Below are 14,264 nucleotides of genomic sequence, written 5' to 3' on the forward strand. Positions count from 1 at the left end.
AAAGGTTAGTTTCTTTCTAACCTTGAAATGGTTCATTTCTTTACTTATCGGACAATTGTTGAGGACCCTGTCTGCCAAGCACTGTGTTGGTGGTTGTCCCTTCAGCTTAGGGAGCTCAAGGTTTAAAAAATAGTTGCACATGGAAAGTGTAATAAGAGTTTCTTGTAGTGAAGGCTAGCTAGACATATTTACAGAGTATCAGACAAGCACTGGAGGGTCTGTGTAAGAGAATCAATCAATGATGCTTAGAGACCAAGAGAAAACCTGAGAGAAATGGAGGAGTTCAACAGTTGTCCTAGAGACCATTCAGGTAATGGGAGGGATGTGGATGAAGACTCAGGGATGGGCGAGGTGTGGAATTATCCTGTAGCCGCAGGGAAGCCTGGATGATTTTAAGCAATAAAGTGACATAATCAATTCTAAATTTTAGAAACAAAATTCAGAAAGTAGGAAGACCAGTCATGGCTATGATAAAGGAAGGCAATATAGGCAGAGGCAGTGGAAAAGGAGAGGAAGAGGTAAGTTCGAGACAGTGTTGGTTGTAGAGGAGCAGAAGAAGAGCCCCTATTGCAGTGTAACCAGGTGTTTTGAGTTGCTGTTAAATAAGATGGGAAATCAAGGATGTGAAGGAGGTTTGGGAGGGGGCAATGAAGTGTATTAATTATATTTTGGCTGCATTGGGTTAGAGGTGGAACATCTAGATAAAGGTATTGGAAATACCCATCTGCAGTGCAGGAGAGAAATGGTGGTACAGACACAGATGTGGCCATTACACAAACATAGGTGCTGGTTAAAACTGTGGTCCTGGAAGAGCTCCCCCAAGGAGAATGAAATGTAGAAACCGAGAGCAGAATCCTTTGAACACTTAAGATGGGGAAGTAAGAGGAGCAAGAGAAAGCCTGCAGGGAGGTGGGCTGCAGGGGCTTCCGTCTGGGTGGTGATGCAGCATGAAGGGACGTGCGAGGGAGGGCTGGGAGTTGACAGCTAGAGTCAGAAATCATCAGGAAACTTACCAGCCTCACTGTTTTTATTGGAACATCAACATTAAATGTTTAGTTGCTTCTATCTTGTCCATTCCCAAGTGTCACCAGAGGGCTTCTAGTGTTTATAGGGGTGCTGAACTGTGTGGGCTGCTGGCTTTACTTAGCAGTGATGAAAAGGAAAGTAGGCTATGTGAAGTGGATTATGGTTAATGGTTGTGTTTGTTTTTATAGTCTACTTTAACCTTTAAATGTCTGACCTCTGCTAAAGAATATGACAGTGGTTGAATAAATGTTTGTATATTCACACCACTACCTACGCTATTCTCTTATAGCTCCAACCCTAGAGTAGTTGTCAGTATTGCTTTCAGTTTCCTTTTTATTTTATTTTTTTTTTGGCGAGGCGATCATTTTAGGGTGGGTAGAACTCTGGTACCTCTGCAACCTGATGGACATAAAGGATACTGATGTGTGTCTGACAAGCTATGCACTGCGTTTTTCAGAATTGCAGCTCTATGCTTATGCTTTTAAGGATATAACAAAATACCAGATTCATACTTAACCTGTGCTCTATTACAATCCCTAAATCTGTTTTGTCAAATATATGTTTAAATATATATTTATTTAAGATTTCTATTTTTCTTTCTAAATGAATTAGCCTTTTCTGATTTCTTTTCACAATGATGTTCTCTGTCTCTTAAAAATCAGTTATAGGAAAGGAAGTTATTTTCACTCTAACTTGACTCTGTGTATTTCTGACATATATTTCTTGTTAACTTCCCTTTCTGAGATGACAGCGAGAATCTTTGAAAGTTACTGAAATGCAGAAATATTGACCGAGAAGTCAATATTTAATGGGGACTTGGATTATCACTGAAACCTTCTCCTTCAAGAAATAAAAACACCTATGATTTCAGAGAACAGCAGATTCTTTCTTTCTGGCCCTCGCTCTCCATTTCCTTCCATATAAAACATTATGAAAATCAGAGGGCAGAAACTATTTCAGTTTTCCCTGACAACAACAGCCAAAACATTAGCTGTGCTGAATAATGTGGGATGATGAGTTGACATTTAATTGGAACAGAATTCACGTGTGGTTGGGCAAAGGGAACCTCTGAGGAGCTGACTTCAGAATAGGTTCCTCTCTGACTGGAAGGTGCTTCCAGCTGGCAGGACTGTATGAATGTTATCAACAAGAACTCAGAAGGGAGAGTGATCAAGACATGGTCTAATGCTTGGGGTACTTCTGTTCAAAGAGAATGAAGATGGAACTGAAACAAAAACTGATGTATTTTTTTTTCCCTCCAAGTTTTCTATATATCATCACTGCTTTAAAAAAAATCGACAAAGTAGCCTTTCTGACTTTGAGACATTACCTGGGAGACACTCTACAAATTCAGTCACTAACTTTTCTACATCTTCAGGTTCTCAACTATATGAGCTTAATTATCCAGCCTTACTCCCTAATACCTTAGCAAGGTGGTGCTTCTCCATCTATATACCTTTCTTCATTCCGTTCATTAAACTGGAGAGACTTGGACTGGAACACTTGGTTCAGAAGAAAAGAAAAATGTAAATTTGCTACTTACTGTACTTCTGTCAGCAGACTTGTAATTGTATCACCTTGGTCTTAAAGGACAGTCAGCGATGGAGTGGTGGTAGATGAGCTTAAGGACTTGAAAAGCAACCCCAAGCACATGCGTTTGCACAGGTGGCTGGTGCTCTCCTTTATGGATGAGAATTGTCGGTTCTTAATTGCTTACGCTCATCCAACCGGGGAAAGCTCTTTTTAAAGTGGATTTCCTCAAGTCCCGGTGGGTAACTGCGTTCACCTGCCCTAGAAAATTCAGAAGCAGTTATGAATCCGTGCTGTGCGTTTAGACAGGCAAGCAACTTTTTCCTGGCCCACAGAACTTTCCTCATTCTGACCCCACTCGTGAACTAGAAACGTCTTTAGAGATAAAGTAGTAAAACCCACTTATTGTATAGATGAGAAAGTGAAATCAAATTGGTCTTTTCTCTCTCTGTTTAGTTAAAATCCATATTGGTACCTTGTTTCTGCTGTGACTGATTTTTTTTTAAATCTTTTTTGGAGTATAATTGCTTTACAATGTTGTGTTAGTTTCTGCTGTACAACAAAGTGAATCAGCCATATGTATACATATATCCCCATATCCCCTCCCTCTTGAGCTTCCCTCCCACCATCCCTATGCTACCCCTCTAGGCCATCACAGAGCATTGAGCTGATCTCCCTGTGCTCTGCAGCAGCTTCCCACTAGCTATCTGTTTTACATCTGGTAGTGTGCATATGTCAGTGCTACTCTCTCACTACGTCCCAGCTTACTCCCCCCTCCACGTGCCCCGCCTGTGTCCTCAAGTCCATTCTCTACATCTGTGTTTCTATTCCTTCCCTGCCACTAGGTTCATCAGTACCATTCTTCTAGATTCCATATATATGTGTTAGCATACAGTATTTGTTTTTCTCTTTTTGACTTACTTCACTCTGTATGACAGGCCCTGGGTCCACCCACCTCACTACAAATAATTTTGTTCCTTTTCATGGCTGAGTAATATTCTGTTGTATACAATGGGCCACATCTTCTTTATCCATTCATCTGTCGATGGACATTTAAGTTGCTTCCATGTCCTGACTATTGTAAATAATGCTGCAGTGAACATGGGGGTACATGTATCTTTTTGAATTATGGTTTTCTCTGGGTATGTGCCCAGGAGTGGAATTGCTGGGTCATATGGTAGTTTTATTTTTAGTTTTTTAAGGAACCTCTGTTCTGTTCTGCATAGTGGCTGTATCAGTTGACATTCCACCAACAGTGCAGGAGGACTCCTTTTTCTCCACACCCTCTCCAGCATTTATTGTTTCTAGATTTTTTGATGATGGCCATTCTGACTGGTGTGAGGTGATACCTCATTGTGGTTTTGATTTGCATTTCTCTAATGATTAGTGATGTTGAGCATCTTTTCATGTGTTTGTTGGCCATCTGTGTGTCTTCCTTGGAGAAATGTCTTGGTCTTCCGCCCATTTTTGGATTGGGTTGTTTGTGTTTTTTTTTTCTGATATTGAGCTGCATGAGCTGCTTGTATATTTTGGAGATTAATCCTTTGCCAGTTGCTTCATTTACAAATATTTTTTCCCATTCTGAGGGGTTGTCTTTTCGTCTGATATTTTTGAGTATTAGCTATGTGGGGCCATTTAACTGCCATGTCTAGGTCTAATATAAAATTAGACCAAATTGAAAGTTCTAGGGGGAAGATTGGGCTTCTCTGCTCCTTCTTGAACTCTTTGAGAGATATAGTCTATCATTCCACGGGCATCCATCCAGAAATTCCTATTATAATCTGCCCTCCAATTGCAGTTTAAACTGTAAGAAAAAGTAACACATTTACCCAAAAAAAAATCTCTATCTATTTGACAGTAACACAATCCCTCTTTTATTTTCAGTTATTGTTATTGGCAGTAATCATAATATTTTTCAGGGTTTGCTATGGGGCAGGCTTGCTGACTATTCTTGAATACAAGCTAAGACTCATTTTTACATTTTTAAGCGGTTGAAAAAATCGAAATAAGAACATTGCATGATGTAACAATTATATGAAATTCAAATTTTAGTGCCCAGAAGTAAAGTTTTGGAGCACAGCCACACCCATTTATTTATGTATTGTCTAAGGCTGCTTTTGTGCTATAACAGCAGAGTTGAGTAGTTGCTGTAAACACTATATGACCCACGAACCCTAAAATATTTACTGTCTGGTCCTAAACAGAAAAACTTTGCCAGCCCCTGCTGTATATCACATACTTTATGTTGGCTCACTCAGTTGTTCCAGCAGTGCTACTCGGTGTGAGCATTTGCTGCATCCTTTCCACAGATGAGTAAACTGAGGCTTAAAAGAATGTGTGTGAATTGACCAGAGTGAAACAGCCAAGGGATGACAGAGCTGACAGTAATTAATCCATGTTCGTCTGATGGGGAAGTGCTAGCCTTTTGTCATACACTAAATTGCCTCTATTATTGCCTAACAACTCAGTCCTTTTCTACAACTGTGTGGCTGTCATCCACACTGCTTCTCAATTCTGTCACTATTAAATGGAAGAGTCAGTGAACATACACTGTTATACTGTAAAGCTGAGCGTAATACAGATCACAGTTGGATAAATCTTTTTCTTAATTAAGTTGTCTATCAAACTCTACAGTTGACTGAACCTTCGGTAGAATATTATGTGAGAGTAAAAACACGATGTGTTTTGTCCCGCATTCCCTCATTACTTATCTGATGAACTTTCTATAGTAAATGCTGAGCAAACAAACAGATGTGAGTGTAGGCTGAAAGAGAGGTGAAACTACAGGAGGAGGATATCATGAGTAAAACCAGTGCTTTGAATTTGATGCCTATAACTTGAGCTTTTAAAATTGAGCAGTAATTGTAATCATTTCGGTTTCTCTATTTTTGATGGTAATGCTTAGCTAAAAACAAACGTTAGACAAATCACAATTCACTTGTAATGGGCACTTGTAATGGAGGGAGAAAGTGCTTGAGAAACACTTGAATTTATAATTCAGCTTGTGTGCAGAGTTTGTCATATAAAGAAATGCAACAATGAAAAGGTTATGTTATACATTTCAAATTGGAATATCTCAAGATTTTCTTTAAACAGCACAAAGGAGCATCTGAGGCCATTGAATACCTGTAGTTGAGTGATATAAATATCCCTATATACATACTTTTAAGCCATATACTCTGTATGTTGTTAAAATATCTTCAAAGGAACTGTGAGTAGTACCTCTATCCATTGACTTATTTCCTTTTGACTTTCAAGCCTTTCAATTAGTGAAGAAAGAAAATGGTTCATAAAACTACTTCAGTTTTTTTCTCTTAATGTACCTTTACATTTGTAGAAAAACTAAGGTAAATATGCCTGCACTTAAATTGGGTATCTGATGTCAAATTGGGCCTCCTTTGTTTGTTGGGTGCAGTTGCAGACAAATCATTAGCTTGAGTGAAAAGGGGAAATTGTAAACATAGAAGTGATGCAGGGGTATCTCATGGAATCCAAAGGCAGTTGGTGTGATGGGGCATCACAGAGGACTGGCCCGGGTTCAAAGGTAAGTGGCTATATTTTAGTCTCTTTCTCACTGGGTCAGACCATATGGTCTCTTGAGTCTGATTCTTCCTGGTGTCTACTTTAGGCTTTTCTTCCTGCAGAGCAGTCTTTTGTGCTTCTCCATTTACATTTTGGAACATGACCTTCTCATAGCTCACCAGAGACTAACTAGTGTCTCAGTTCTCATTTTCTGAGAGACAGTCCGTTTGGCTTAGCTTGGATTTGGGGCCAATTAGCTGTGGCTAGGGATATAGATCCCACAGTTTAAATGTGGCCACTGGTGTTTTGGGTTAAAGAAAAATTTCAGGAAAACAAAGTGGCAGGCTCGGTAGAGTCTCAGAAATGTATATACTACTTATCCTAATTACCCATGTCAGACCAAAAATGAATGGACTTATTTATTAGCTTTACTTTTGTCTTGCTTAACTCAGGACAACTTTCTGAGATTATATGTGTGTATGTTTTTGTATGTTCTGTTTCTTTTCTACACGTGCTTGGGTCCCCCGGGGTTGTTGGGATGTTTGTGGCTAAATGTTGGAAAAGCTCATTCATTGGCCTATGTCCAAGCTCTGTTCCTGATCACATCTACCACTGACTGCTGAGGGCAGTTTACCTCTGCATGGCTGACCCCACTCTGCATAGCATGTTTGATTTGCCAACTTTACTGGTTGGAAATTGTTAGTCTATCCCTTTCACCCTGGAGAGTTTTGTGAGATGATAAATCTCTATATTTACCCCACTTGTTAAAGATGAAAGAAAAGGTTAGATATTTCTGAGGTGCCGTTTGATTCCAGCAGCTCTAAAGTGCTTTGGTTCTTGACAACAATGGCAGCTCCTACAACTGGAGACGATTTCCAGCAGCTTGTATTGGACCTCTTACGTTTAGTTCAGTTTCTTACCTATTATGTGCCAGGCAACATGTCGGGTGCTGGAGATATAAACATGTAAAGAATTGATTCCCACAATTAGGTAGGTATATTAACTTAATTAAGTTAATCAACTTATTTTTAAAATAAATTTATTTAGTTCGTTTATTTGTTTATTGGCTGCATTGGGTCTTCGTTGCTGCACATGGGCTTTCTATAGTTGTGGTCATTGTGGTGCACGGGCTCCTCATTGCTGTGGCTTCTCTTGTTGTAGAGCATGGGCTCTAGGCTCGAGGGCTTCAGTAGTTGCGGCACATGGGCTCAATAGTTGTGGCTCACAGGCTCTAGAGCACAGACTCAGTCGTTGTGTTGCATGAGCTTTGTTGCTCCGCGGCATGTGGGATCTTTCCCGAGCAGGGCTCGAACCCGTGTTCCCTGCTTTGGCAGGTGGATTCTTAACCACTGCGCTACCTAGGAAGTCCCGGTATATTGATTTTAAAATGCACAGAATACTAAGGAGCACAGAGGAAGGTCATTCAGTTGAACTGCTAGGAAGGAAGTGATGCTCCTTACAAAAGTCATGTTAAAAGAGCAAGCCAATGCCTCACACCTTTCTCGGTTTTACTTTCCCCTGTCCTGTGGGGAACACCATTGTCAGAAATCCAAGAACTATATATGTGTGAATCTGGTTCTGGGTCCTGTCCATTCATCTATCTATGCTCGTGTCAATTCCATTGTGTCTTAAGATTGTAATTTTATAACAAGTTTGCAGTCAAGTAATGTTAAGTCTTCCAGTTTTCTTCTTCCTCCTCCTCCTTCTTCCCGCCCCCCCCCACCTTCCTCCTGCTTCATCAAGATTACCTTGGCTATTCATTTGCATATCAATTTTAGAATCAGCCTTTCACTTTCCACCAAGAATTCTAGTGGGGTTTTGAATGGGATTACTTTGAATCTGTAATTCAATTTTGTAAGAACTGATGTCTTTATAACATTGAGTCTTCTAATACATGAACAAGGTATTTAGATCTTTTAAAAATGCTTTCAATAAAGATATATGGTTTTCAGCAATAAAGTCTTAGACATCTTTCATTAGATTTATTCTAGGGTATTTAATGGGCTTTAATATTATTATAAATGGTATCTTTGTTAAACTTTATTTTTTATCTGCTACCAGTATAGAAATAAAACACACTATTTTGTATTTCTGTGTATCTGTAGTGACTTTGATACATTCGCTCGTTAATTCTGTTTCTAAGTAGATTCTTTTGAATTTTCTGCATATGCAGGAGATGTTCAGGCTCTCTTTCTTCCAGCCCAATCCAGGACACCCAGCCCAATCTCTGCATGGATTTAGGGTTTTACGACAGCCTTCAAATTTGAGCTTGTTCTACTTTCCAGTCTCCTAGCAGGACATCACAAAGCCTGCTTAGAAATGGGGTGGGAGTAGGGTAGAAGAGAGAGGGAATGAATCTAGGAAGAACAAAGACAAATGAATACTTCAGTAATTATTGTGCTTGCAGATAGAAGCTCCTTGGATAGTACTGTGCTGTCCTCTCCCAGACGTATAGATTAAGCTTGTGACTCATTTTGTGCCAGGGCGGTTCTCCAAAACACATTATTTTATGCCTTTTAAATGACTGACAATTTTCCCTGGCAATACAAAATTATAACTTTTGCAGTCCAGGCAGTACTCTCTCTAAAGCTGAAAAAAATAGGTTTTCTTTCAGGAAGCTTGAAGCTTGGGGTGGAGAGTCAGAACCCACCAGTGGTAGGACATTCAGAAAGGAATGACCAGGATTTCCAGCTCCACAGAGGGGAGAGCCCTGCGAGGCTCCATCCTTCCATTCAGGACAATCAGGAGGACACTCATGTTTCTCCGACAGCTCCATGAAGCCAGGGATCACGTGAGCTTGATCATTGCTTAGTTCCCAGACCCTAGCAAGGTTTAGGGCACAGCAGGTACCCTAGCAGGGTTTATTAAGCGAATGAACACAGTGTAGGACAATGAATATCTCCTGTGTGAATCTCTCAGCGCTACAATATATTATCACCTCCCAGGTGGGAGGCGATAGGGTGGATTTTTTGTTTGTAGCCAGTTCACATCTATCCCAGAGCAGCAAGCCCATCTAGAGTGATATAATGTAATAATCCACTTTGTATTTCTTAATTTAGCTCAAATCAGAAATTTAAGGACTTCTTTGAGCCGTAGAAGACCTGTATTGAGAGAACACCAAAGGGAAGCCTATAGAATATAGTGACATTCTCAAATCTCCCAGCTCTTTTTGTGTTTGAGCAGAGTTAAAGGAACCAAGTTCCAAGCCCCAGTGCCTCAACTTGGGATGATGCTTCTTTGGAAAGAAGCCTGCAGTATGAAAGTTGTTTCAGTGATATTATTTGAATATTAGAGATAATGTGCCTGTTATTAATATTGACCAACCTGCCCATAAACTCTGTTTGACTTCTTTTATGATAGTGAGTAATATGCCAACACAAAAGATTTCCCTTGAAGAAGATAAATGTTATAGCTTCATAATGTAAAGCTGGTTTCTTAATATTTATTATCAATGTCTGACTTAGGGCTGAGAGAAGGAGGAAATGGGGAGTTACTTTTTAATGGGCAGATTTTCACTTTGGGGTGATGAAAAAGTTCAGATAGTGGTGCTGGTTGCACAACATTGTGAATGTACTTAATGTCAATTGTACACTTAGAAATCTCTACAGCAAAATGGGAAGAGAGGAAGTTCTTCATACTCCGGGAGCTGACATAGACTCAGTTTCCAGATGATTCATGGCCAGTGACCCCTTATAGGTCATCTCTGTAAGGGTTACTGCATTCAGGGACCCCCATCCTCCACCCATGCCCTAACCCCAGCACCTCCAGCATTGTGTTGTAGTATATATATAACAGGTCTCTGTCTCTAAGACACAACAGTTACAGGAACGGTATCATTGTACCATTTTTAGCTGAACACATTTTATTCCCTTTTCTGTCCCCAAATGGGAGACCTTCTCTTACTGTCAAACTATCCACTGTGCTTTCTGAAAGACTGTCAGTGGTAGGGGACATGCCTCCCACCTGTCGTCTGTCAGATTGTTTGGAATTCTTCTGCGTGTAAAGTAGCATGTCTAGGAGAAAAAGGCCTCCTACTCAAAGTAAATTTTGGTCTGATTTTCATTTGTAGTTTTTATTTTGAGGACATTTTATCTCAGGTATTTAATTGTGGGACATTCTGAAGCCCTTTTGATTTACTGAGGAGGTTTAAAAAATGGAACTTGGATTGTAATTTCTGATCGTACAGATTATTTTTTATTAATTAAAAAATTTAAACCTTTGTGTACAGTTCTTAAAGTTAAGTATCCTAAAAACTGGACCAATCACTAAGCTTAGTGTTGGGTTTGTTTCATTTCTTCAATGAGTATGGATAGAAATTTGTCGCTCTGGTTTATGGGTAGAATGAAGTACAGCGATAAATATTAACAGCACAAATAAAGCTTTGCTTTATGAAAAGGAAAGAACAATGACAATTACTAGAACAAAGCCTCTAACTTGATTTTCTTGCAAAGCCTTCATGGAAACATTAACTTCATTTGGACTGACAAACAACAATGGTTTTTCTATTTTGCAGGCTGTTTTGTTCAACTTGTTTTTTGTTTGTTTGTTTTGGTTTTGGTAGCAGAGTTGAGTCCAATTTAGCCTATGATCGTGACAGCAAAGCACTTAAACTCAGAATTTACTTTCTGCCTGAATATCTGATTCAGACTGGCAGTTGGCAGTTCTCATTTCCTTTGGTTAAAAGTGGTTAAGTGAATAGCTTCCATTTTCAGGGCACTTGAATTACAAAAAAAGAAAAAAAAAGCCAACAAGTGAGGTTCTTCATCCCATTGTACTTCTACTGACTTGCAGTGCAGAATTCTGAATCCTTAGGTTTGGAATCTAAAGAAATTAACTAGATATAGATACTAAGGAACTTCTGTCTTATTCTGGAGACCAGTGGGAAGTGTGAGTAGTCTTAGAAGAGAGTCTCACATATGCTGTTTGCACCATATGCTTCTCCTTCTCTCCTCCGGGTAGAGTGTCTTCTCAGGTTTAACCAGTGGTAGAGTTCCAATAGAAGACACTAGATGGTTTCCTTTCCTGTGCAAAAGCTTTGAAGTTTAACTAGGTCCCATTTGTTTATTTTTGTTTTGATTTTCATTACTCTGGGAGGTGGATCCAAAAAGATCTTGCTGTGATTTATGTCAAGGAGTCTTCTGCCTATGTTTTCCTCTAAGAGTTTGATAGTATCTGGTCCTACATCTCGGTCTTTAATCCATTTTGAGTTTATTTTTGTGTATGGTGTTAGAGAATGTTCTGATTTCATTCTTTTACATGTAGCTGTGCAGTTCTTCCAGTACCACTTATTGAAGATACTGTCTTTTCAATTAGGTGACCATACGTTTGTGGGTTCATCTCTGGGTTCTATCCTGTCCCATTGATCTATATTTCTGTTTTTGTGCCACTAACATACTGTTTTGATTACTGTACCTTTGTAGAATTTTCTGAATTTAGGGAGCCTGATTCCTCCAGCTCCGTTTTTCTTTCTCAAGATCACTTTGGCTATTCGGGGTCTTTTGTGTTCCGTACAAATCAAACATTTTTTGTTCTAGTTCTGTGAAGAATGCCATTGGTAATTTGATAGGGATTACATTGAATGTGCAGATTGCCTTGGGTAGTATTTTGATAATATTGATCCTTCCAATCCAAGAACATAATATATGTTTCAGTGTGTTTGTGTCATCTTCAGTTTCTTTCATCGGCATCTTACAGTTTTCAGAGTACAGGTCTTTTGCCTCCCTAGATAGGTTTATTCCTAGGTATTTTATTCTTTTTGATGCTATGGTAAATGGGATTATTTCCTTAGTTTCTTTTTCTCATCTCTCATTGTTAGTGTATAGCAATGCAATAGATTTCTGTGTGTTAATTTCGTATCCTGCAACTTTACTGAATTCATTGATGAGCTCTAGTAGTTTTCTGGTAGCATTTTTCAGATTTTCTATATATAGTATCATGTCATCTGCAAACAGTGATGGTTTTACTTCTTTTCCAATTTGGATTCCTTTTATTTCTTTTTCTTCTCTGATTGCTATGGGTGGGACTTCCAAAGCTGTATTGAATAAAAGTGGCAAGAGTGGAAACCATAAACAAAGCAAAAAAGACAATCCATGGAATGGGAGAAAACATTTGCAAATGATGAGACCGACAAGGGATTAATCTCCAAAATATATAAACAGCTCATGCAGCTCAGTATAAAAAAAAGCCAATCAAAAAATGGGCAGAAGATCTAAATAGACATTTCTCCAAAGAAGATATACAGATGGCTAAAAAGCACATGAAAAGTGTGCCCGGCGGTCCCCCGGATCTGTCTCTTGCTTTAACAGTGTTTGGACGGAACAGACCCAGGGACGCCCCTTGCTCCAGCCTCCGACCACCCTCCAACCTTTTTTCCAGTCGCAACGTTCGGAGTCAGCCACTCAGCTATCCTCGGTCACCGGGACCAGCCAACACCATTTTTTGAGCTTAACTCCTTATTACCGATCAACCATGGCCTCCCAGATTCATCAGAATTATTCCACCGAGGTGGAGGCTGCTGTCAACCGCCTGTTTAACTTGCATCTGCAGGCCTCCTACACCTACCTCTCTCTGGGCTTCTATTTCGACCGCGACGATGTGGCTCTGAAGGGCGTGGGCCACTTTTTCCGCGAATTGGCCGAGGAGAAATGCGAGGGCACCGAGCGTCTCTTGAAAATGCAAAACCAGCGCAGTGGCCGCGCCTTCTTCCAGGACGTGAAGAAGCCATCTCAAGATGAATGGGGTAAAACCCAGGACGCTATGGAAGCCGCCATGCTCCTGGAGAAGAACCTGAACCAGGCCCTTTTGGATCTGCATGCCCTGGGTTCTGCCCGCGCAGACCCCCACCTCTGTGACTTCCTGGAGAACCACTTTCTAGATGAGGAGGTGAAACTCATCAAGAAGATGGGTAACCATCTGACCAACCTCTGCAGGCTGGCTGGTCCCCAGGCTGGGCTGGGCGAGTATCTCTTCGAAAGGCTCACTCTCAAGCACAACTAGGAGCCTCCGGAGCCCAGCGGCCTTGGAGGAGCCCTTCTGGTGTCAGGGCTGCTGCCTGAAGCCCCTCTCTGCAGCCACTAGGCAGCTTTTTAACCACCTGGACCCCTCTCCCAAGCCTTGGACCAAATGGGAACAATAAAGCATTTTGCAGCAAAAAAAAAAAAAAAAAAAAAAAGCACATGAAAAGATGCTCAACATTGCTAATTATTGGAGAACTGCAAATCAAAACTACAATGAGGTATCACCTCACACCAGTCAGAATGGCCATCATCACAAAGTCTACAAATAATACATGCTGGAGAGGGTGTGGAGAAAAGGGAACCCTCCTGCACTGTTGTTGGGAATGTAAATTGGTACAGCCACTATGGAGGACAGTATGGAGGTTTCTGAAAAAACTAAAAGTAGAGCTACCATATGATCCAGCAGTCCCACTCTTGGGCACATATCTGGAGAAAACCATAATTTGAAAAGATACCCCAGCGTTCATTGCAGCACTGTTTACAATAGCCAAGACATGGAAGCAACCTAAATGTCCATTGACAGATGAATGAATAAAGAAGACGATGTACATATACGCAATGGATATTACTCAGCCCTTAAAAAGAATGAAATAGTGCCATTTGCAGCAACATGGATGGACCTAGAGAGTATCGTACAGAGTGACGTAAGTCAGACAGAGAAAAACAAATATCATGTGATATCACTTAGTTGAGGAATCTAAAAAAAAATGATATGAATGAACTTATTTACAAAACAGAAACAGACTCACAGATTTAGAAAGCAGACTTATAGTTATCAAAGGGGAAAGGTGGGGAGGAGGGATAAATTAGGAGTTTGGGACTAACAAATATACACTACTGTATATAAAATGGATGATCAACAAGCACAGGGAACTCTGCTAAATATTCCGTAATAATCTATGTGGGAAAAGAATCTGAAAAAGAATAGATTTATATATAAGTACATCTGAATCACTTTGCTGTACACCTGAAACTAACACAACATTGCAAATCAACTATACTCCAATATGAAATAAAAACTTTTTTTAAAAATTAAAGTAAAAGTACCCTAGAACATTCTAATTCAGTGGTCCTGGACAAGGTCCAGAAACCTGCATTTCTAATAAGGATCTCAGTGATTTTTAAGAAAATGGCATGTAGATGTCAGTGTTTAATTTCAAACATTATGAT

At 39.9% G+C, this 14,264-nt stretch overlaps 1 protein-coding gene and 1 pseudogene across 1 annotated transcript in view; both read left to right on the forward strand.

Moving 5' to 3' along the window:
• SLC35F1 (solute carrier family 35 member F1) overlaps positions 1–14,264 on the forward strand; it is a 381,987-nt gene that overhangs the window by 70,010 nt on the left and 297,713 nt on the right. The gene's annotated exons all lie outside the window — the stretch shown is intronic.
• On the forward strand, positions 12,320–13,166 carry LOC130855481 (ferritin light chain-like; annotated as a pseudogene).

The sequence above is a fragment of the Hippopotamus amphibius genome, chromosome 6, assembly GCF_030028045.1.
Source record: "Hippopotamus amphibius kiboko isolate mHipAmp2 chromosome 6, mHipAmp2.hap2, whole genome shotgun sequence".
Classification (NCBI taxonomy): Eukaryota; Metazoa; Chordata; class Mammalia; order Artiodactyla; family Hippopotamidae; genus Hippopotamus; species Hippopotamus amphibius.